Source organism: Nannospalax galili, unplaced genomic scaffold (assembly GCF_000622305.1).
Source record: "Nannospalax galili isolate Female #2095 unplaced genomic scaffold, S.galili_v1.0 scaffold10, whole genome shotgun sequence".
Taxonomy (NCBI): domain Eukaryota; kingdom Metazoa; phylum Chordata; class Mammalia; order Rodentia; family Spalacidae; genus Nannospalax; species Nannospalax galili.
In genome coordinates, this window is record NW_008331140.1 from 1,430,829 (window position 1) to 1,456,096 (window position 25,268).

At 35.5% G+C, this 25,268-nt stretch overlaps 1 pseudogene; it reads left to right on the forward strand.

Annotated features, from left to right (window-relative positions):
* Positions 1-18,033: 18,033 nt before the first annotated feature.
* On the forward strand, positions 18,034-18,969 carry LOC103725422 (annotated as a pseudogene).
* Positions 18,970-25,268: the final 6,299 nt, after the last annotated feature.

Sequence of the window (25,268 nt, forward strand, 5' to 3'; positions counted from 1 at the left end):
AAGATCCATCCAACCCAAATGATGCAGAGTTAGGGGAAGTGTTCTCTAGGTCTTAATTCTTGCAGAGGAGGCAATGGCAATAGATAGCTAATGAGGGACAGAGAATCATTATTCTTTGAGGTTTTGGTCACTGGTACATTTCCCTTGATCCAGTAGATACACTTACACCTGTACACATATAAACAGAACTAAATGTACTCAGTATGTTACCAAAATAATAATAGATGGAGGCTGGAGTGTTGGCTCAGCAGTTAAGAGTTCTGGCTGCTCTTGCACAGGACCTGGATTTGAATGACAGCACCCACATGGCAGCTAACAACCATCTGTAACTCCAGCCTCCAGAAGATGTGACACACTCTTCTGACCTCCATGAGCACTGCATAACAGTGGTGCACTTGCTTACATGCAGGAAATATACACATTCATATAAAAATAAATTTAGGGAAAAAGAAGAGAAAGTTGGGAAGAGAATGTGCTGGAGGGAATATGGAAGAAGATAAGAGGAAAGACTTAGAGGTGTATATGATATTTTGTATACATGTATGAAATTGAAAAAAAAACAATTTAAAATGAAAAAATTCATCATACTATCATATTTTCTTTCCTTTATATTGTATTAATTTCATAATAAAGTTAAATGATATGAGACTTGAATGTCAAAAAGTTTTCCTTCCAGTAATAAATTTTAAAGACTAATACTGAATATTTAATTCTAATTGGCATATCCAAATTATTACTTTTTTTCTAGAGAATATGACTCCTTCATAGGGTTTGTGTGTGCAAAATTTTGAATCTTAGAATCAATTAAACAATATATGTGAAAAATTATATCTGTAGAACAGAAAATAGTAAGATTCATGATAATGTAAAAACATTGCTATAAGAAAAATAAAGGTGAGGAAGAGATATCAAAAGAAGTGTATATGTACTACCAGAATTATACTGAACAATAAAGAAAAAAAATTAGGAAATAAATGGAACTGGTGGTAACCTAGGTCGAGAAAAGTAATCATTGAATGTGTTGCTCTTTCACAAGTGGATCATAGTATTAAATTTTTGGCTTATCCACACCTCCCTTTACTTCCCTGGGCTGCACAGTCTCCAGCGTCCTGGTACCAACATCTTTGCTGGTCACCAGAAGCCTTCTGGGACTGGTCCTGACCTCACCTCTCTTTGCTTCCCTGGGCTGCACAGCCTCTGGTGTCCTGGTTCCAGAACCTTTCCTGGATAAGTCCAGTGGAGCCTACCATTCCTTGACTTCCCCAGGCTCATTCAACCTTCTGATTCCCCTCTTAGCCTGGGTACTGACCCATTTCTTGTCTTGGAACCCCAGACTCCTGGACTGACCTCCAGGCCCAGAATCTATACTGCCTCCTGATCCTTTGCATCCACAGCAAACCAATTACTCCCAGTAGTCCCGAGGAGCTCTAGGGACCTCTTCCTGTCCCTATCTCACTTTGCATCCCCGGGTGGCACAGCCACCAGCTTCCTGAGACCAGCATCTTTTCTGGGCTCTGCTCCAGGGACAGCCCAGCCCCCAAAAGCCTGAGGGCAGCAGCTTTCCAGGAAGGATCCAGACCTAAGGAGAAAGCCTGAGAGCATCTGAGCCTTATCTCACTTGGGCCTCTGTGGGAACTCCTGAAGACAAAAGCAATCAGGCCACGCCAATATAAAATCAAAAGAGAGAACCTGAAGCCTAAACCAACCAGCTTTTCATGCCCAAAAAGTAAACCACAAAGGCACATAAAGTTTTTTAAAAAAGCAGATCAAAGCTCAAAAAAAAGAAGGCTTGAGTTTCACACAAGAATCAGAAACTACTAAAGAAATTCACATGTCAAAGTCACAGAATAAAAAATAAGATGAAAACCCAAAGTAATATATCCCCTCCAAGTACCAATTGTCCTCTAGAGGAGTACAATGAGAACTCCCTAGAGATAACACAGGACATGGAACTCAAAAGAACAATTATAAATGTGATAAAAGAAGTCAGTGAATTTAAAGAACACACAAACAAAGAAATCAAAGAACTGAAGGAAGATAGGGATAAACTTCTGAATGAATTCAGAAAAGAGTTAGAAATATTGAAGAATACTCGGGTGGAAATGAAGAAGGAAGTGAAACACTCAGTAAGCCAATTAGAAACAACAGGTGATAGCCTCACCAATAGGATGAATGAAACAGAAAACAGAATATTAAGACATGAAGATAAAGTGCACAAATTAGACCACTCAAGCAAAGATTACGAAAAATTTAATAAAACACAAAAATTGGGATGGAAAGGTGGCTTATTGGTTAAGAACACTGGATTTTCTTGCACAAGACCCGGGATCGAATTCCAGCACTCACATGGCAGCTAACAACTGTCTGTAACTCCAGTTCCAGGGGATCCACCAGCCTCTTCTGTCTTCCACAGGCATTGCATGACACGGGTGCACTCACCTACATGCAGACAATACATGAATACACATTAAATAAAAATAGTAAATAAAATATTTTAGCAAAAGAAATGACAAAAATAGAATATGTAAGAATTGTATGATACCACAAAAAAACAAACTTATGAATCATAGGCATACAGGAAGGAGAAGAATCTCAAGATAATAGTATGGACCAGATCATCAACAGGATTGTAGAAGAAAATTTCTCGAAATTAAAGAAAGACATGCCCATACATAAACAAGAAGCAAATAAAACACCAAATAGACAGGACTAGAAGAGAAACTCTCCATGGCACACCATAGTAAAAACACCATTCATAACAAAGAGACAATACTGAAAGCTGAAAAAGTAAAACAAGTCACATATAGAGTAAAATCCATTAGGATTACAGTTGACTTTTCAGTGCAAACTATGAAAGCCAGAAGAGGGTAGACCAAAGTACTTTCAGTTCTAAATGACCACAGATGCCAACCCAGATTACTTTACCCAGTGAAAATGTCTATTATAGTTGAAGGGGAAAGAAAAATCTTCCATGACATAAATAAGCTGAAAGAATTCATGTCCACAAAGCCAGCCCTTCAGAGAGTGCTTGAAGCAATACAAAGAGCTGAAGAAAGGAATGACTATAAACAAAAGGTTATGGAAAGAAATTCAAGGAAGGTATAACTGTGGAAATGTACAGCTATATCAAGAATGTGAACAGAAATAAAAACAACAGGATTCAATGCACATCTTTCATTAATAACTTTAACTATCAATGGAGTGAATTCCCCAGTCAAAAAATACAGACTAGTTGAATGGATGAAGAAACAAAATCCATCTTTTTGTTTTCTGCAAGAAATTCATCTCACTTTCAAGGACAGGCACTACCTTAGGGAAAAGGATGGAAAAAAAATAACAAAGCGAATGGCACTAAGAAAAAAGCAGATGTTGCAGTTCTAATATCAGACAAAATAGATTTTAAACTAAAACTAATCAGAAGAGATAAAGACAGCAACTTCATTCTGATTAAAGGAACAATAAACCAAGAAGATATTATGATCATGAACATATATTCACCAAACTCTGGTGCACCCATCGTCATAAAAACAGTACCACATGACTTTAAGACCAAGATTAATCCCAACTCATTAATAGTAGGGGACTTCAATACCCATTGTCTCCATTAGATAGGTCAACAGGACAGAAATTACAGAGAGACATCTGAATTAAACAATACAATAGGTCAAATGGACCTAACACACATCTACCAAATAATCCACCCAAGCACCAAAGAATATATTTTCTATTCAGTGCCCTATGGGACCTTCTGAAAAATTGACCCTATACTGGGGCACAAAACACACCTCAAGAAATACAAAACGATTGAAATAATTCCATGCATTCTATCAGACCACAATGCAATAAAGCTTAAAATCAACACCAGAAGGAAGAAACCCTAGTAACCACATGAACACATGGAGAGTAAACAAAATACTCCTGAATGATGAATGGGTCAAAGAAGAAATTAAAGTATTCCTAAAAGTAAATGAGAAAAACAATACAACAGAACAAAACCTCTTAGACACTTTGAAAGCAGTTCTTAGAGGAAAGTTTATAGCTCTGATGTCTACATTAAAAAATCAGAAAGAACACAAATAAATGACTTAACATTGCAACTTAAGACACTTGAAAAGCAACAATAAATGAAACCCAAAACCAGCAGAAGAGAAGAAATAACAAAAAACAGAGCAGAAATTAAAGAAATAGAAACAAAGGAAACAATATGAAGAATCAATGAATCTAAGAACTGGTTCTTTGAAAAGATAAACAAAATTGATAGACTCCTACCCAGTTAATCAAAAGAAAGAAAGAGCACTTCCAAATCAACAAAATCAAAGATGAAAGGGGAAACATTACAGCAGACACCAAAAAGATCCAGAACACTATAAGGGAATACTTTAAAAACTTATATGCTACTAAATTTGAAAACCTAAAAGAAATGGATGGGTATCTAAAAGAATGGGAACCACCAGAACTAAACCAAGAAGAGATTAGCAGCTTAAAGAAACCCATAACACATAAGGAAATTCAAACAATAATACAAAACCACCTGACCAAAAAAAGCCCAGGACCAGATGGATTTGCAGCAGAATTCTACCAGACATAAGAGGATGTACATCCAATACTACTTAATTTATTCAAAAAGACAGATATGGAGGGAGAACTCCCAAATTCTTCTATGAAACCAGCATCACTCTAATAACAAAGCCACGTAAAGCTACAACCAAAAAAGAAAACTATAGATCCATATCCTTAATGAATATAGATGCAAAAATTCTCAACAAAATACTTGCATACTGCAGAGACACATCAAAAAAATATCCACCTTGATCAAGTCGGATTTATTCCAGAGATACAGGGATGGTTCAATATATGTAAGTCAATAAACATCATAAATCATATAAATAGGCTCAAAAACAAGTACCACTTGGTTATCTCAATAGATGCAGAGAAGGCCTTTGACAAAATTCAACATGCATTTATGTTCATAGTCCTAGAGGGAATTTGACTGGAGGGAACATACCTCAACATAATTAAAGCCATATATAACAAACCCACAGCCATCATGATTCTAAGTGGAGAAAAAACTGGAAGCATTCCCATTGAAATCAGGAATGAGACAAGGCTGTCCAGTATCTCCACTCCTCTTTAACATAGTGCTTAAAATTATTGCAAGAGCAATAAGAGACAGAAATCAAAGGAGTAATAATTGGAAAAGAGGAAATCAAATTATCTCTTTTTGCAGATGATGTGATATTATGTTTAAGAGACAGCAAAAAATCCAACAGAAAACACTGAGAAATTAACACATTCAGTAAAGCGGCAGGTTACAAAATTAATGTACAAAAGTCTGTAGCCTTTCTATATAACAATAACTATATATATATATATATATATCAGAATAAACCTGACCAAAGACATTAAAGACCTCTACAATGAAATTTTTAAATAGTTAAAGAAGGAGATTGAGGAAGACATCAGAAATGGAAGGACCTCCCATGCTCACGGATTGGAAGAATTAGTATTGTGAAAATGGCCATCCTACCAAAAGCCAGTTATAGATTCAAAGCAATGCCAATCAAAATTCCCATGACATTTTTCACAGAACTGGAAAAAAAATGTCCTAAGATTCATATGGAAGCTCAAAAGGCCTTGGATAGCCAAAGCAACCATGAGCGCTAAGAGCAAAGCTGGGGGGATTACTATACCAGACTTTAAACTTTATCACAGAGCTATAGTTGTAAAAACAACATGGTACTGGCAAAAAAAAATAGACCGTAGATCAATGTAACAGAATTGAAGACCCAAACAAGAGTACATGCAATTTCAGCCACCTGATATTTGACAAAGGGGCCAAGAACCTTCACTGGAGGAAAGACAGCATGTTCAGCAAAAGGTACTGGCAAAACTGGATCTCCACCTGTATAAGAATGATCCTAAACCCCTATATCCAAATGGATCAAAGACTTCATGTGAAGCCTGAGACTCTGGAACTGTTGGAAGAAAACATTGGAAATAACCTACAAGATATAGGTATAAGAAAAAATTTTCTAAACTGGACATCAGTTGTCCAGGAAACAAGGTCAAGAATCAACAAATGCAATCTCATTAAACTAAAAAGCTTCTGTACATCAAAAGAAGCAACCAAAGGAGTGAAGAGAAAACTTACAGAATGCGAGAAAATCTTCACCAGCAATACATCTGACAGATGTCTAATATCCAGAATATGTAACAAACTCAAAAAACAATCAAGAAAGGAGGGAACCCAATTAAAAGATGGGCTAAGGAACTGAACCGAGAGTTCTCAAAAGAAGAAATAAAGATGGCTAAGAAGTATCCTAAAAGGTGTTCAACATCACTAGTAATTAGGGAAATGCAAATTAAAACCACTTTAAGATTTCATCTTACACCAGTCAGACTGGCTAAGATCAAGAGAACAAATGATATCAAATGTTGCAGAGGATGTGGGGAAAGGGGAACGCTCATCCACTGCTGGTGGGGCTGCAAATTTGTTGAATCCCTATGGAAAGCAATGGAGTTTTACTCAGTAGTAAAGAAATATGAAATCATGAAATTTGCAGGTAAATGAATGAAACTAAAAAGCTGTTATACTAAATGAAGTCAGACTCAGAAAAACGAACGACATATGTTCTCCTCCATATGTGGATCCTAGCACCAAATCCTTATATGTGAGTATGTATCCAGACGTAACTACAGGAAACAGAATAATGAAAAGGAACCAGGGAGGTAAAGGAAAAGAAAGAATCTGAAAGAGAAGAGCAGTAGTAAAGAGGTGTTAATAAGGGAGATATGTATAAAATGGGGTTATTTTAAGGGAAGAGGGAGGGAGGATTATACAAGGAACCTTGGGTATAAAGGGAAAGAAGGAGCTCAAGAGATGTGGAACCATAGGAGAAGGGTATTATTAAGGGAGATATGGGGAAAATTGGGGCATTTTAAAGGGGGAAACCATGATGGAAGGGCTAGACAATGCAAGAGATAAATAATTCCTAGCTAGTTTATAAAAAAAAGAGGGAACCATATTAGTCCAAAAACCTACTGACAAATTATACATTTAACTAGCTCAAGGAACATAATATATGTCTGTTGAAGGTTCATCTGAGAACTTTTGGTCTTTGCCCAAACTTTATCTACATAGCATATGGTAATTAACAGTAACAGACTGGTGGAATTAACGTTATCGGATATTTAACAGCCATACTTTAAGGTCTATACTAAATTGGTCAGAGGGACTTAAGGACAGTTTTTGCTCCTTGCCCTTCAAGGTCAACCAAGTTCCTGGGGACTATGGAGCATCTCAAAATGTCCTGTAACTGTGGTGAGTCACCTGTCCTCTTGATCAAGGAGGCCATGGAGGCCACACCAGATTGACCTGAACCAGTGCTCAGTCTACAAAGAGGAGGGTCAACACAGAGGAAACATTTCTTTCATGCTTCCAAATGAAGCCACCCATGGTTGAGCAGGACCTTTGACTTACCTTCACATTGATGGAACTGGTAAAACAAAGGAGCTGGGGGCTCCTCTGAAGCCCACGTGACTCCTGAGGAACAGGTCCTCAAATGACCTCAAGTGTAAAAACAAATTTCCTTATCTGGGCCAACTCTATGGTCTTAAACACCCAAAAGGAAAATATAACCAAAGATTAAAGTGATCAGTATAATTCTTTAAGAGTCCATGTGTATGGCTAAAGGCTATATAACAGGAAACAATGCCAGACAGGAGATACTTTCCTTTTAATTGTTGGCCAGTGTGACCCAAGAGACTCCCATAGAGTAATCCAGCATAGAATTGGGAAAATGAACAGCAGACCCCAATCTTACCTAAAGAAATATTGGCAACTGCTTGCTGCTAGACGAGGAAGAGCTGACCTTTCTAAAACAAAGAATTTTAGGGAGGCTGAATAGACAAGCACTTGGGAACAGCTGGGGGCAACAACAACACAGTGGACAGTAACAGGCACGACAGAGTATATGGACTCCAGTGTGTGTGGGGGGATCTATGAGAGGGTGCCACTTGGGATGTGGGTATATAGATGAATAAGGTTATTTGGGATGGTTCTGTATGAAATATACACATAAAAATCAATAAATATAAAATGAGTTATATTAGAGAAAGAAGAATAAAAAATTTGCTTCATGTTAATTAGTAGATGTAAAAACATTACCATTGAAATCTACCTGATGACTTTATATCCATGCTTAGGTGCCAAAGCTCCCAGAAAGTAACTGACTGTGACTAGTAATAATCAGATACATAGAGATTAAAGACACATGTGCAAACATCTAAGTGTTAGTTGCATTAAAAATGAGTTTTTCTGTACAAACACTATATTTTAAAATGAAATGGAGATCTGTTTTTTGTGCTGTTTTTAAATTTTGTATTTATTATTTTTATTTTATGTGTATGAGTGTTATGCCTGCATGTAGGTAAGTGTACCCGTGTCCTGCAATGCGCATGGAGGACAAAAGAGGCTGTAGGACTCCAGAACTGGAGTTATGGACAGTTGTTAGCTGCCATGTGGGTGCTCTGATTCAAACCCGGGTCTTTTACAAGAACAGTTAGTGTTCTTAACTGCTGAGCCATCTCTCCAGCCCCAATGAAGATCTGTTTTAAAGGTTAAAATCTCACTCAATTTTATGTCTTATAGGGTTTATACTGAGTACAGTGTTGTGTATCTGTATTAATTCAAGTGTAAACCTAAAAATTTGCATCCAAATTTGAATGAGATGCATCTTAGCTCTGGAAATTGTTATTGAATATGTTAATGCTGTTGTAATGAAATTCTTCTTCTAATTATGTGATTATTAAATAAATAAAAAGTAATTTTTTTAAAAAAATTAAAAGCAAAAAAAAAAGCAGCAACAGGAGCTGGAGAGATGGCTCAGTGGTTAAGAGCACTGACTGCTCTTGCAGATGACCTGGGTTTGATTCCCAGCACACCCACATGGCGGCTGTCTCAAAAAGACCCCCCAAAAAAAGTTCAGTTAGGTAACTGATATTTTACATATTTTATTCTGATATTTAAAAATTTGAAAATGTTTTTTTTCTTTGTACTTCTAAACATTATTTTTTAGAATCATCTAAGAATAAAATAGTGATAATAATTTAACAAAATAATAGTATATACACCATGCATTAAGAATAAACACCATTTAAAGAATTACATCAGAACTTTTATTTACACTAACACTACTTTATTCATTTTCTACTTTATTTTTATTTATGCTAAACTTATATGGAACGTTGATGTGGATTTCAAAGCAGTTATCTAGCACACCCAGATTAAGCATTTAGCTTATATATGTTTCTTTGTCCTCCATTTATATATTTGTGTTATTTATAAGTATTTTGTATATCTGTATTACTCATATAAGCAATTCATTTGGAGTATCATTTCAAAAGCAACCATTGACTGAGCACAATCTACTGCAAATCAGATAAATGAATATAGTAACACTATGAAGTTGACTAGAAATAAAGTACAAACAGAGACAGACAAGGGTCATAGGTCTTGTTCATTTGTCTCACACTCCTTAAATTTTAGAGAAGACAAAGATTGCGCAGTTGAGAGTTACCCCAGAATGACAAAGGCAAAACTATATTGGTGATGTTTACCTGAAGAGGCATTTTGAAAGCCTACTTATGCATCTACGTTTGAAATAATAGTTTGTGCTCAGGAAACACATCAGTGTTTACAGCTTTTACTTCGGAAGCAATACTTTCTAGCCTTTTAGGTTGTGGGCACGGGTAAAATGTTTTCTTATCCATAGTAGTACACAGTTTTCATTCTTATTCTCTTGTATTCTTTCTCTAAAGTTCAAGGAAGGGCTTAGACTATTATTCTTGTCCTTGGGAGTTGAACTGCAAATTTTGTGTCAAGATCTTCTGTCCAGGATACTTTTTCACACCAGATGTGGTAAAGTGATCTAATAAAAATGAAAGCACTCTTGCATTCTGTAGCATGTACAGTGATTTTGAAAAATTACCAAATTAAACCTCCATAATGAAAACCTGCTTCTAATACTCTAACAGTATCAAGTGGCTTAAAGAAGCCCTTTAAAAATGTATAATGAAAACCTAAAGGAATAACACTGACTATATTACAATTTTAAAGGGCAATAAAACCACCTCTATAAAGAATGCAGATGCATCACAAATAGCTTGGATCAATTCACAAGGTGATAACTAGAACAAATTTTTCAGGAATAAGATGTGATATATTTCTTCTACGTACATGCCAAACACATTTCAGGTCTTTCCTGTTGCCCACAAGCAATAAGACCCTTATCTGCCTGCCCACAAGCATATTCCAACCAAGTCATTCTCTAGGGATTTTTATACTCTATGAATGAATTATGAATAAAATTTTCAAATGTCACCAAGCAGATTATCATTATGTATCAACATCCTCAAGCTACATTTTAGCAATAAATGTCAGAAGATATTTTTATGGGGTTTAAAACTTATTTGCAATTTGTAATGAGTTTTTTGAAAGAACCATTATTTTATGAGTGAGAACAACTGTCAAATAAATGTATTTGTAATGTCAGGAATTTCATTACCACATGTCTGCAGGGTAAAGTTTAGGTGCTAAGCGCTTCTGGTTTATATTCCTCTGAAAGATTTTAAATATGGGATAGAGCCCCTGCAATATTCATTAGCTTTTCTCTACCTTTTTAAATTAATAATTTAACTTACATTTCTTATTATCTAATTGTCACTCATCTATTCCATTAAGGAATCATTACACCATTGGAGTTTTTAACTTTACAGGCAAGGAAAATAGAAATATTAGCCAATAGCTTTGAGTTACTCCACGATAGCAGTGACTTTCAAGCTGAGCCAGAAGCAATGTGGATTTTATGTCATTAGAAATCTTTTTCATCTCGTTTTAATTTAAAAAAAGAAGAAAAGATTTTAATTCTTTCTCAGAATAATTCATATCCTGTGGATTATTCCTATTAGGCAATAAAGCTATAATATTAAGATTGAATATATAAATAATTCTTATAATCCAAAATAAAGAAATAGGACAACCTGAGAAAGTTTCATGAAGAGTGGGGCTTTGATAGTATGAAAAAGTGTTTTAATGCTAATAAATGTCTTAAAAACTTCATTATTTAAATAATTATCCCTGCATTTTATATAAATCTGACCAGTTCCATATTCTTGATAACTGAAACATGTTATTGCATTGAATGATAAATATAAGAAGTGGAGTTCATTTTGGAAAACTTGTGTAATATTTTTCTGACATTTTCAATCTGTTTGGGCTTTAGTTTGTTAATCTTATGGTACAAATTCTAAGGATCATTATTTATTTATTTTTAATTCATCTTTTTAAATTTCATGCAACATTTCCCACTGAAATCCAGACCCCATCCATGCCTCCCCCTAACCCCACACCAATCCATATGCACTCTGCCATACATGCTAAATCCTATTCATTGAAGTGTTTCTACCCAAATATGCTTCAGGGTGAATGCATCCACTGGAGTCTAGTCAGCCCATCCAGTGGTCTTATATAAATCACACTCTTCCTCACCCAGCAGCAATCAGTATCAAATCATTCTCAATCTAATGCTGACCCACCACCTATTTCTCACCTCTGCTTTGGGCCCTTGTTTAATTGAGCTGACATTGGTCACAAGTTCCATGCCACCACTGCAAAAGCCTCACATGAAGAAGCCTCTAGTAGCCTGGAGGCCTCCAACTCCCTGTGTTCATGAACCAGCCCTGGTTCTTACAATCTTTCTGTCTCCTATTCCTCAATGGTCCCTGAGCTTTGGGTGGGTGAGGTTCCATATTGGAGTCCCATCCTACACTCTACAGTCTCTTATTCTATAAAACTTGGCACATTGTGGCCTTCTGTGTGCATCACACTCTGATATAAAAAGAAGCCTCACTGTTGAGAGCCCTCTCTCTATCACTTATTCCGTTATGCTCCATGAGCCTTAGTTGTAGAGATTTGACTATAGATGTTTCACTTAATTCCTGGCATCTCCCAGGCACATGTTCTGTGCCTGATCAGATGTGCAACTCTGCAGTAGCCTACATTGTTGCAAAAGAACCTTCTTTGAAGAGTGCTGTACAGCATGTTTGTTACTGTAAAGGAATTCTCTTCTATCTGGCACTGCATTCCCTGCCAAGCAGATCCCAGGTGTACATATGCATTAATGTTTAGACACTCTATGTGTATTTCTTATAAGGTTTCTAGGGCATCACTTTTTCCTCTAGGTTTCCTCCCCCTGAGTTTGACTCATCTCCACTCATTTTTCTCTCATCTGGCTTCCCTTCTCCCTCCCTCCCTAATCACAGTGCCTGCATTATCCCCACTCTCCCCCAATACCTCCACACTCCTTCCATCTTTCTTCTCTTTACTTCTCTCCCTCCCCCACACCATGGTCCCTTCCATGTCCCTCTCCCCTCTCCACCCTATAAATTACCTCCACTTTTTCCACCTCCCACAGGTAACATCTCTTCCCTACTATTCCCTTTCAGGTTGTTTCTTTCCCTTTACCTGGCTCCTGGTGTTACATCAGAATTTTTATAGTCACATGTAAGGAATTGGTGCTACAATCCACAAATGAGGGAGAACATACATCACTTGCTTTTCTGTGTTTGTATTAGTGCACTTAATATAACATTCTTTAGCTCCATCCACTTACCTGCAAATTTCATAATTTCATCTTTTCTTACTGCTGAGTAGGATGCCATTGAGTAGATGTACCACATTTTCATTAACCATTCATAAGCTGAGGGACATTTAGGTTTTTTTCCATTTCTTAGCTATTGTGAAGACAGCAGCAGCAAACATGGATGTACAGGTGTCTCTGCAGTACGATGAGTCCTTTGGGTATATACCAAGGAGTGGAATCACTTGATCATATGGTAAGTTCATTTTTGGTTTTTTAAGTGTTCTCCACACTGCTTTTCATAGTGGTTGCATGAGTTTAAATTGCTATCAGCGGTGAATGAGCATTCCTCTTTCGCCACATCCTCTCCACCATTTGGAGTCTTTTGTACTCTTGCTCTTTGCCAATCTGACTGGGGTAAGATGGAACCTTAAAGTGGGTTTTAGCTGCATTTCTCTAATTACTAGGGATGTTGAGCACATTTTAACGTGCTTCTTAGCCATTTTTATTTGTTCACTTGAGAACTGTCTGTTTAGGTCTACTGCACATCTTTTCATTGTGACATTTATTTTCTTATTTCTTCTTTTTGGAGTTCTTTGTATATTCTGGATATTAATCCTCTGTCAGATGTCTAGCTACTGAAGATTTTCTCCCACTCAGTGTGTTTCCTCTTCCTGTCCTTGGTTTTTCTTTTGCTGTATAGAAACTTTGCAGTTTAATGAGGTCCCGCTTATTGATTGTTGCCCTTAGTGCCTGAGCAGCTGGTGTCTGATTTAGAAAATCCTTTCCCATGCTTGTATCTTGGAGGGTGCTGCCTAGCATTTTTTGAGTTTCAAGTTTTATATTGAGGTCTTTGATCTATTTGAAGTTGACTTTTGTGAAGGGTAAAATATAAGGATCAATTTTCATTCCTCTGCAGGTGGAGATCCAGTCTTGCCAGCACCAATTATTAAAGATACTATCTCTCCTCCATTGAGTGTTCTTTGCACCTTTGTCAAGTATCAGGTGGCTGAAATGATATGAACTCATGTGTTTGTTTTTGTGCCAGTACCATGACCATGCTGTTTTTATGACTGAAGCTCTGTAATATAATCTGAGATCTGGTATGGTGATCCCCCCAGCATTGCTGTTTTTGCATAAGATTGTTTAGGCTATACAGAGTCTTTTGTGATTCCCTATGAATTTTAGGATGATTCTGTCAAGCTCTGTGAAGAATGTCCTGGGTATTCTGATTGGGATGGCCATTTTCACAGTATTGATTCTACCAATCCATTGGTGTGGTAGGTCTTTCCATCTCCTAGTGTCTTCCTCTATCTCTTTCTTTAGAGTTTTGAGATTTTCTTTATAGAGATCTTTAATGTCTTTGGTTAGGTTTCTTCCTAAATTTTTTTCAGGCTATTGAGAATAGGAGGGTTTCCTTGAGTGCTTTCTCAGATTGCTTGTTACTAGAATATAGAAAGGCTACTGATTTTGTAGGCTGGATTTTTGAAAGTTTAAACAAACTAGACAGGCAGTTATCCCAGTTAACAAAAAGAAAGTGCAAATCCAAATCAACAAAATCAGTGATGAAAGGGGAAACATCACAACAGACACCAAAAAATCCAAAACATTGTAAGGGTATACATTAAAAATCTATACTCCATTAAATTTGAAAACCTAACAGAAATGGATAAATTTCTGTAGTTATGGATACCACCAAAGTTAAACAAAGAGGAGATCAATAGCCTGAACAGATCCATAACAAATTAGAAAATTGAAACAGTAATGCAAAACCTCCAGACGAAAAATGCCCAGCTCAGATAGACTCACTGCAGAATTCTACCAGACAAAGAAAATTTACAACCAATACTGCTTAAATTATTCAAAACTATAGAAACAGAGGGGGAACTGCCAAACTTCTATGACACCAGTATCACCCAAAAACCAAACCAAGTAAATATACAACAAAAAAGAAAACTATAGACCCATATCTTTAATGAACATGGATGCAAAGATACTCAACAAAATACTTGCAAACCACATACAGACACACATTTAAAAAAATCAACCACCATGATCAAGTAGGCTTTATTCCAGAGATGCAATGATTGTTCAACATATCTAAGTCAATAAATGTAATAAAACATATAAATAGACTTAAAGACAAAAAACACATGGTTATCATAATAGATGTAGAAAAGACATTTGACAAAATCCAACATGCATTGATGTTAAAAGTCTTAGAAGGAATTGGTCTGTAGGGAACATATCCCAACATAATTAAAGCTGTACACAACAAACCCATAGCCAACTTCATGATAAGTGGAGAAAAACTGAAAGCATTCCCTTTAAAATCAGGAACCAGAAAAGGTTGTCCACCATCTCCAGTCCTTTTCAATATAGTGCTTGAAACTCTTGCAAGAACAACAAAAGAGAAGGACGTTAAAAGAGTACCAATTGAAAAGGGAGGTGTCAAATTGTCCCTATTTGCAGATGATATGCTATTATATAGAAGAGACCCCAAAAATTCCACTAGAAAACTGTTAGAATTTAAAAAAAATGAATATAACATTATTGTTCACCAAAAAGGTTTGTGAATTTACTTTCATATCTGATTGCTGTGAACTTAAAAAAATGAGTTCTACATAGTGATCATTAAATATATTTGTACTTTCAAAATACATTTGTAAAGAAATTACATTTTATTTCACACATTTAAGGTATCTATAAATTTGACTTTCCTTATCTCAATTCACACCAAAATGTGCTCTCAATGATTTTGCGTAATAATTTTATTAGTATTATCGTTTGTGATAAAATTTAAGGGATTTCTTTGTAAACATTCAAAAACAGAAAGGCATTCAAGAATAGTATCAATTAGGTCTTGATTACTATGCTATCGAAATAAATAGATAAATTTTCTGTGTGACTACATACTTCAAAATATTATAGTATTCACATTAAATGGTAAAACATTATACATTAAAGTTTATTATCACCATATCTGTGCCATCTTCTGAAACAAAATTTAAAAATGAGATTGCTTCCTTTCCTTTCACAATACTTTGCAACACTTTGTCATTTAGTATAAATTTAATGGTATTTAATGGCTGCTTTTTAATTTTATAGAACACTCAGGGCAGATTCAACCTGAGACAGTTTAAGTATTTCTGAATGTAGATCTAGGAGTCTCTGTATGATAATATGCATGATGTTGTTTCTTAGACTTGGAATAAATATTAATGCATTTAAAGCAGTTTTGGAAGCTGACGTAGTGGCTCAGTGGTTAAGAACACTGGTTACTCTTGCAGAGGACCCAGGTTCACATCCCAGCACCCACATGATGGCTAACAACCATGCATAACTCAAGTTCCAGGGGATCCTACACCGTCTTCTGATTTCCACAGGTATTGCATGACATGAGTGCAGTTACATACATTCTGGAAATACATGTAAAATAAAAAATTATAAATAAAAAACATTACTGAACATAAGCACTTATATATTATGTATCAATATGTTTCACTGAGAAATTATAGTGGAACTATCAAACAAGAGGAGAAATAAATGAGTAATGTAAGTTTGATTTGTAATTTTATAAACTTAACTAAATATTTTAAACCCTAAGGATTATCTATTAAATGTGATCAATACCATATAGATCTTTTTTCACAAATTATAAATATATTTGTTGAATTCTGGCACACACACATACACACATATGTGTATATATATATAATACATATTTAATTTCTTCCCTTCTTACCATCCTAATTTCCCCTTACTCACAGTGTGTTATATGTGATTTTACATTAAGCTACATCATTGCTTAAAAAGAATGGGTAAGAGTTAGCAAGAAGACTGTCAATTGTGTTTCTAATTATCTATAAGTTCCTGACTCAGATCTTCCTCACCTAAGGGTTCAACGCAGTCATTTTACAGATTTTGTGGTTCCCTACGTTGAGGAAGTTGAACAAGGCATTTATTAACAAGGCAGTTATCATTATCTGCTTTTCAGTATGAAGTACCTAGAGGACTCTCCACATTTTGCGGAATGAGAAAGAATTATCCAACATAAAATTTCAAAATATTAGGAACTGAAAATTCAGAAGCAAGTTTCTGGTAAAAAAATATTACCTCAATCTAACAGTGTGATTTGCAAAATAAGGCACTGAGGGGTGTTTTCTTATTCAGTACTTATAGCAAAATATCTACTAAATGGTACCCTTAATTTGCATCATTAAATTATAACACATGAGTAATAATAAAGTCTTGTCCCCCAGTATAATCTAAGCAAAAGGGCAGGAAATAATTACATGCTGGTGGTAAATTTATTTGAAAAAATTTTAATTTTTAATGCCATTTACCAGTGTCCTAATTGTAAGAACTTTGAAGACCCTTAAAATTCCCAATTTTGAAATTCTGTAATAAAACCTTTTGACAATTTTGATTTAACTTTCTGTGTGCTTAACATACTGGATACTATATTATAGAAGGAAAAATTGATTGCTTCTTCTGTTAGGACAAAAATGAAATTTAGAGGAAATGTAGTTATGTAAAAAGGCCTCTGCTTTTTCTGGTGAGCATTGTAGTGTAGGAAGGGAGACACTGGAAGAGGAACTTGATATGTATTTATAGATATATCCAAGTTTAACTTCTTTTGACAAAGTTCTAATTCCCTGTCAAGAAAACAAGCAAAAAATTATTTCTCTGTATCTGAAAAGAAACAAATATGTATATAATGACATAATCGTGCGCATTGTATATAGAGATACATTTAGTTATAAAAGTGCCAAGGAGGTGAATGGAAAGAAAGCTGTATTAAAGTAAGAGAAGAGTGCCAGCTGGTAGTAATTAAAATGTGTAAAGACATGCAAAATGGCAAAATTTTATTAATACAATGAAATCTATAAATGTATACTTCCTCACTTTTCTTCTCTTGGCTTCTTTAAAAATAGAAACTTACAAAAGTTAAAAACTATATGAATATTTTCATAGGTTAGCATAATATATAGATGTGATAAATTTAGGAGGTATCAGCTAGGCATAGTGACTCATGACTTTGATTCCAAAAGCCTGAGTCAGAGGCAGGCAGATCTATATGAGTTTGAAGCCAGCCTAGTCTACATAGAGAGTTACAGACCAGCAAGCGCTACATAGTGGGAGCTTGTCTCAAGAAAATCAACAACAAAAGTCCTACTTGATCTTCCTTTAAGCAGCCTTAGGTGACCTATGAAAATGTTTTTTTATTTCCATTCTTTTTCAAATTTCAAGAAACTTCTGAAGAAATTCTTTACTAACATTTTCCATTTCATCTTTTTCTTCTGGCACGTTTGACTCATTTATTGAACCAGACAATCTACAAAATCATACAAATGGAAAGGTTGAAATCTCGGTGTTCATGTTAAGAATATCCATGAAATCTATTTTGAAGGGATGGGGCAGTGGTCGTCCAATCCAGGACGCTAGCCTAGGTGCAGAGGACGCTGAGAGACCAGCAGCTCAGGGCTCGGCAACAGGCTCCACCATAACAGCCAGCAGAGGGTGGGGGAGCCCGCTGAAGAGTGCTCGGGGAGGGGCAGGGGTCCTGCTCTTTGGCTTGGGTTGGTCAGATCTCCACAGCGAACAAGTCTCGGGCCAGTCAGAAATAGGAAGGTCATTGATTACTCACCGTTTCAGGAACCAGATGATGCAAATGAGGATTATGGAAGAGACTTGGCCCTCCAGCTAAGAGAATTTAGTCTTCTCTTAGAGAGGTTAAAAATAAAAGGCAATCTGGAACGAATTCACAGGAAGACAGTGAGGACTCAGAAGAAAAAGATGTGAAGACCAAGAAGGATGATTCTCACTCACCAGAGGACAGTGAAGATGAAAAAGACGACCATAAAATCCACACCAGCAACGGCATGCAGTATCTAGAGCAGCTTCTGAACAGAGGGAGATGCTCTTGGAAGCTGTGGGGAGTGAGGAAGAACGACAAGAAAAGGATGAGGCAGCGTTCCAGGAAAAAGAGTTTGGCAGCGATTAAGATTTCCTAATAGAAGATGATGATAGTGACTATGGCAGTTCAAAATATAAAATAAAATAAAAAGATGGTTAAGAAGTCCAAACCTGAAAGAAAAGAGAAGAAAATTCCCAAAGCAGGGCTAAAGGCTACAGTGACACCAAGTCCAGTGAAAGGTAAAGGGAAAGTGGGTCGCTGCACAGCTTCAAAGGCTCTAAAGGTAGGACTCCTCCCAAGAAAGACGAGGAAGCAGAAAGCCCTCCAGAAAAGAAGACGTCTGCGAAGCCCCCAATGGAGAAATCTGGAGGTGAAGGGTCTGAAAATGAAGCCCAGTCTGGGGAACATTAAAAAGTGATGCTGGTTTGGTAGATATTTTATTAAGAAAAAAAAAATGGAAACCTACTTAAGTTAGGACACGGTTTTGGCTATGGATTGACTCATGGGCTGTCAGTGCTTTTTCACTTGTCAAACAGAATCTCTCTCTCTCTCTCTCTCTCTCTCTCTCTCCCCCCCATTGTATGTTGAAGTGCTTAAGTTGCCATTGTTTTTTTTTCTCTTTGCGGCGCCCATTCCCCTTTCCCAATGAAATCATGTCAAATTAATCACTGGATTGACTGCTTCATCTTTTTGGCTTTTAATGAAAGGTACAACACGGTTACAGAGCAATAAGATTTGAATGGCATCTTGAAAAGTAGTCAAAAGCTAAAAACGTTTTAGTTAAAAATGACTGTTCTTTATATATAAGTGTAAATGTCAAAACAAACAAACAAAAACCATGACTCTAAACTTACACCGGTGAGGGGGGCAGATGAACATGAACTCTGGATTTCTATTTGAAAGTGCTCACATTATTCCCCTAGAATGTGGGAGGGAGTGGGGTCCCTGAGCTTGTTTGGGGATATGGGTTTTCCTTTTTTATTTTATACTTGCTATTCCCAGAAAGACTGAGCCAGTGATCTTTTTATGTTGCTACATTCTTTAAGGAGCTTAAAAAAATGGGCCGCCAAAATCAAAATCACTCTGAATTTCATATTTCATTGTCTGATGGTTCATATTTTTAAAATATATATGCATTCTTTTCTTTCGATACAATTTTATCAAGGATCAAAAGTTAAAAAGATAAAAATTCCCTAGAATTTCAGTGACAAAATGAATTTATGCACCAGAGTGCATTCCTTTTGAAACAGTGTTAGGGTTTTAAGAAAATAAACTTCCAGTTAATGTGAAAAAAAAAGAACACCCATGAAACTGCCCAGGCTATCAAGGGTATCCATATCTGAAAACCACCAAGAAGATCTAAATTTAAATAAACAATGTGCGGCTATATGTAGTCAGTTGTCCATGCCTTTAATCCCAATACTTGGGAGGCAGAGACAGGTGAGCCTCTATAAGTTCAAGGCCAGACTGGCCTATAGAGTAAGTTCCAGACCAGCTGGGGCTACAGAGAGTCACTGTCTGAGCAGACAAACAAAATAACAAATGAACAAACAAAAGAATGGTGGTTGGACGTAGTGAATTTTTGCTGCCCATATTTAGAAGTGCAGAGAATATTGCTGAACTTTAGATTTTAGATGTAAGTTCATTTGTCATTGAACATATTCAGGTCAACAAAGCACCCAAGATGCACTGAAATACTTACAAACTCCTGGTGGACTTAACCGCCCATGAGCTCCCTCTGCCTCAAGAATACTATCATCACTGAAAAGAAACTATTCCTAAATGAGAAGAGAACGGCACAGAAGAAAATATTCCTGAAGAAACTGAAGAAATAAAAATTTATGGTTTGGGAATAAATAGAACATAAAATAAATGCAAAGAAAAGTTAAATAAATAAATAAATATATAAAACTTTTAAATAAAGACTATAAAATAAAGGAATAAATATGAAAGAATGAATATATGAAATAAATAGGAAAGGAAGAACACATGAAATCTATTCCTATATGTCCTTGGAATTTAAAACAAAATGGAAACACACTGATAAGTTAATATTTAATAAGTTACAAAGCAACCACTCTCAGAAAATTAATTATAAAGAGTAAAATATAGGATTGAAGAGATGTTTCACTTAGAATTACTGGTTTCTCTTGCAGATTGTAAAGGTTATGTCCCCAGCACACACACAGTGACTAACATCTGTCCATAACTTCAGTACCACATGATCCAATGTGCTCTTCTCTCTTCTGTGCTCACTGCAAGCATGTGGAATGTTTAATATACATGCAGACAAAACACTCATACAAATAAAATAAAAATAAAGAAAACAAAAAAGAGTAAAATATTCTTCATATAATTATAATGTTAAAAAAGTAACGTGTAAGGTATAAAGAATGAGGAAGAAAATGTAAAGAGAGGAAAAACAACCCATACACAGAACATTAATTGTAAAATGTCAGGCATAAATCCATGTATCTATAACAACACTAAAAAAATCAACAATCTACTTGACAGTAAATGATTGTCAAATTGATAAAAGAATAAAATCCAAATACGTGATATACGAGAGGCACACTAAAATAGGGTGGGCCGTGGTGGCTCATGCCTTTAACCCCAGCACTCGGGAGGCAGAGGCAGGTGGATCTCTGTGAGTTCAAAGCCAGCCTGGTCTACACAGTGAGTTCCAGGACACCTGGGGCTACAGGGAGACCCTGTCTCAAAAAGACAGAAAAAAAATGCAGAAATACAAATGAGTTGAAAGTAAAGCAATGAAAAATATTAAAAATTCAAATAAAACCAGAGTATCTATAGTAATATCAGACTGTTGAGACTGGAACATTACAGAAAAATGTCTATTAATATAATTGGAGAATTTTTATAGTGATAAAATTATGTAATATTCATAACAAAGTGCCTCTAAGATATGATTGTAAATGTATATGCACCTATGAATGTAATTATAAAATATATCACAAATTGAAGCAATAGACAATTTAACAACACTCATTTTAGACTCCAGTACTTCATTCTCAATAATCAGTAGAAAAACAAGCCAAAGTTTTTTGGGGAAAGTAATACAAGTAGACCTAGCAGACATTTTAACAACTTTTCAACTAACAAGAATATAAATTAGTCTCAGTACCTGTGAAATATTCTGAGGGCTGGAATATATATTGATCATAAAATAAACACCACAAATTTAGCTTAAATGAAATAAATGCAAAGCATATCTTATTATAACAATGGAATAAAGATTGAATTTCATAATTATAAAATTAAAAATTTACAACCATTTATAAATATTACAAGTCATTGCTAAATAATAAATGGATTAAAGGAGAAATCTCAAGGAAAAGTGGAAACTGAAAATAGAATATATTCAATCTCATGGAGCCCGGTTTAAACATGATTTCAAGGGATATTTATATGTATAATTAGATATATTTAAAACATTTTCAAATTATTTAAACTTTTGGATAATACTGGAAAAATAAGGAAAAATTTAAAAACCAAGGAATAATACACCAATCAATTAATAAAATCAGGGCAGAAATTAATGAAATTGTGAATAGAAAATAACAATGGAAAAAATCAACAAAGTCAGAAATTGGTTCTTAAAAGGAACTTCAAATGACAAATTTTACCTAGCCTACTAAAGATAAAAGAAAAATTATCAATGTAAGAAATGAAACAAAGGACTTTACTATCAATAATATGGAAGAAATTATAAAGGATGCTTTGAAAGCTGTAATACAAGAAATTCAATAACTTGGTTCTGTAAAAACCACATTAAAAATTCCAAATACTAAAAAGTCCTTAAGACAATGTAGAAAATATTTTGATAGTAAATAAGATGAATTACAATAAAAAATTCAGAACTTCTCACAAAGAAAAGCATTACTATATAAAAAGTTAAACACCAGTAATAATAGAGCAATTAGGGTTAAATGGAGTGGAGATTGGGGGAGGCAGGCCTGAGAATGAAGTACAGGAGGAATAACTAACACTAAAGGCCTTTTTTAAAAGTCACGTGAAAATCTATCACTATATAAGTTTCTTAAAACATATGCATACACATTATAAAAAAGACATTAAATGGAGTTGCCTTATAACAAGAGGACATTACCCCTACAAGACACCATAGGATACCAAAAAAAGCCCCATACCAGGAATGGACTCCCTCTTTTGAAGCTGTTTCCCGGAGGTCCCATAGAACCTCAAGCAATACTAGCTATTGTCCCTGCTCTTGACTACCCACAAAAACTTCATGGTAAGACCCTATTGCTCAGTATATTACAAACATGAGCCATAGAACGAACAAGGAGAAATCAAGCGGGTATTGACTTCAAAATTTCTCCACTACTGGCTATCATTTATAGTACTTGATGTTGCTATCTATGCTACCAGAAGAGATAATTAACCATCAAACTTACCCAGCTGTGACTCTTGCAAGCTACATCAACACCTGGATTGGAAAGATACGACCACTGGTACAATAGTACCATGAATATTATGGGTGTAACCAACCACTTTATAACTGGATTTAAGTTTCATTTCATAAAATAGAGCCCATACCTAACACTGATATTAGGCCTAGGAACCTATGCCTAGATGGGTCACACACCACAGTGGACAGCATAATACTATTGTTCTGCTAAGTAGATATAGTATTAAACTGATTCCTAATAACTTTCTGATAAGCTCATAGATTAATGCATCTCTCAACTCCAACTAAAGAAGTTTCCTTATACAGCACATGGTGACTAATACAGAGATATAAAACTGGCCAATGTGCAAAGGCTGAAGAGGGCTTATGCCTGAATAGGACACCTACATAAAACTTCTGCCTACCAAGTCTCTGGAATCATTGTGGAATAGTGGGCAGAAAGACTTTAAAAGTGAAAGGTGGCAGATCACCACAGGGAAATAGTTGTCCAGTTGGTCAGTTACTCATATGAATTCGTAGCAATGCTGATGTCATGCACAAGTCCCACATAAGCTCAAACCAGACAAACTCCCACCATGGACATAGGGAGATGGGTAGGAAACCCCAACCCTACCTGGGGAACTTTCGGCAACCCATGGCTGCTAGGAAGGGGAGTCAGTCTTGTTCAAAGGTGAGACTCTTGGTAAATTGTCTCGGTTCCAGTAGATTAATCCACAATGAAGGACATTTGGGGTAAAGGCAGTAATAGGTGGGATGCAGATGAGGGATGGGATCTGTATGTGGTCAAAATTATATATTCTCATAAAAAGATGATTATGTGTTAATCAAAAACCATTCTGAGATCATTTCACATTTGAAGAGCCATAACTGAAACGTGTGTGTTTGTGTGTTTACATGTGGAGAATTATATAACTTATAAATTGCTTGATTGCTTGTGAATAAACAATGGTTTAGTATGCTAATTTTAGGAAAGAAAAACTTTAATTTCCAAGTAAATGTCAGATACTAAACAGTAATAAGCTTTAAACTAGAAGAAATTGAAGTTGGTGCCTAACCTGTATTATCTTTGCTGACTTTACAGAGAAATAAATATCCAAAGGTAAAATTAAACATTTTTGAGCAGTCCTCTGAATACCTAGTGAAATTTAGTGTAATAAAAAGAATGATTATTGGAATGATTTATGTCAATTACTTTTGCAGGAACACACACATTGACAAATGTCTCTTGTAATAATTTTGAATCTTTACTTATCAGGTACCAATTTCTATCTTTACACTCAGACTATCATTATATCCTCCGGGAAAGGGAATTGGAAAATGCTACCTTTGAACAGAGGAAAATTTGGAATATGAGCGTTAACTTACATATAGAAAAATGAAGAGGAAATCCAACTTGATCAACCCATGTTGGAGTTAGTTGTAGGGAAGAGAATAAAAGCTGTGTAGGAGCAGGTTTGTCATCAAGACATGTGTGTTTGGTGCATTTGCTATTGAGCAAACTTCTAGGCATGCTACAGGGAAGAAATTTCAGAAACATAAGGAATGCATTGCTTTGGTTTCCTTTATAAATCTTGGGAATTAAAAGAGTGCTAACTATTTAAAATGGTCTTATGGTAAAATGTAAAGTGTCAAAGTATGAATATTTGTATATTCACACAAAGTGCCCTTTATTTTCCCTCCTATGACAACCAAGAAATAATAGAAAACCACAATTAAATAATGTGATCAAGAAACAGTGGTTAATACTATGAGTAGGCATCAGCTACTGGTTCTTGGCCAATCTTTCTTTACTTCCTTTGGAAATGTATTCTGTGGTCTTTCAACTTAGCCATAAATTTCCATGCAACGTATAAGAAATAACTAATATTTAATCTTGGTAAAATACCCTATCAGTACCTGTCATAGTGTTAGAGTAACAAAAAAAGTGCCATAAAATTAACTGGCCAAAAAATAATCTGGATTGCTTGGGTCCTTAACTTTCCAGTTTTTTTAGGTCAATAACCTAAACGTAGGATCACCCATGGGAGGGTGGATTCACTTTAATCCAAGTTAAAGAGATGGGCTGAATACATAGCACATTATTGAGATAGTAACATTTTCCTTCCTAGAATCCCCATCTCCAACTGCAATTTTTATGGATAGGGTCACAGGCAGACACATGGCTCCCTGTAAGATTTTTTTTTTCTTTTTGTCCACTCTTGTTTTTTTTTTCCATACCTGTTTTCAAACCATGCTTTCCATAATGCCTTGGAAAGTTTTCTAA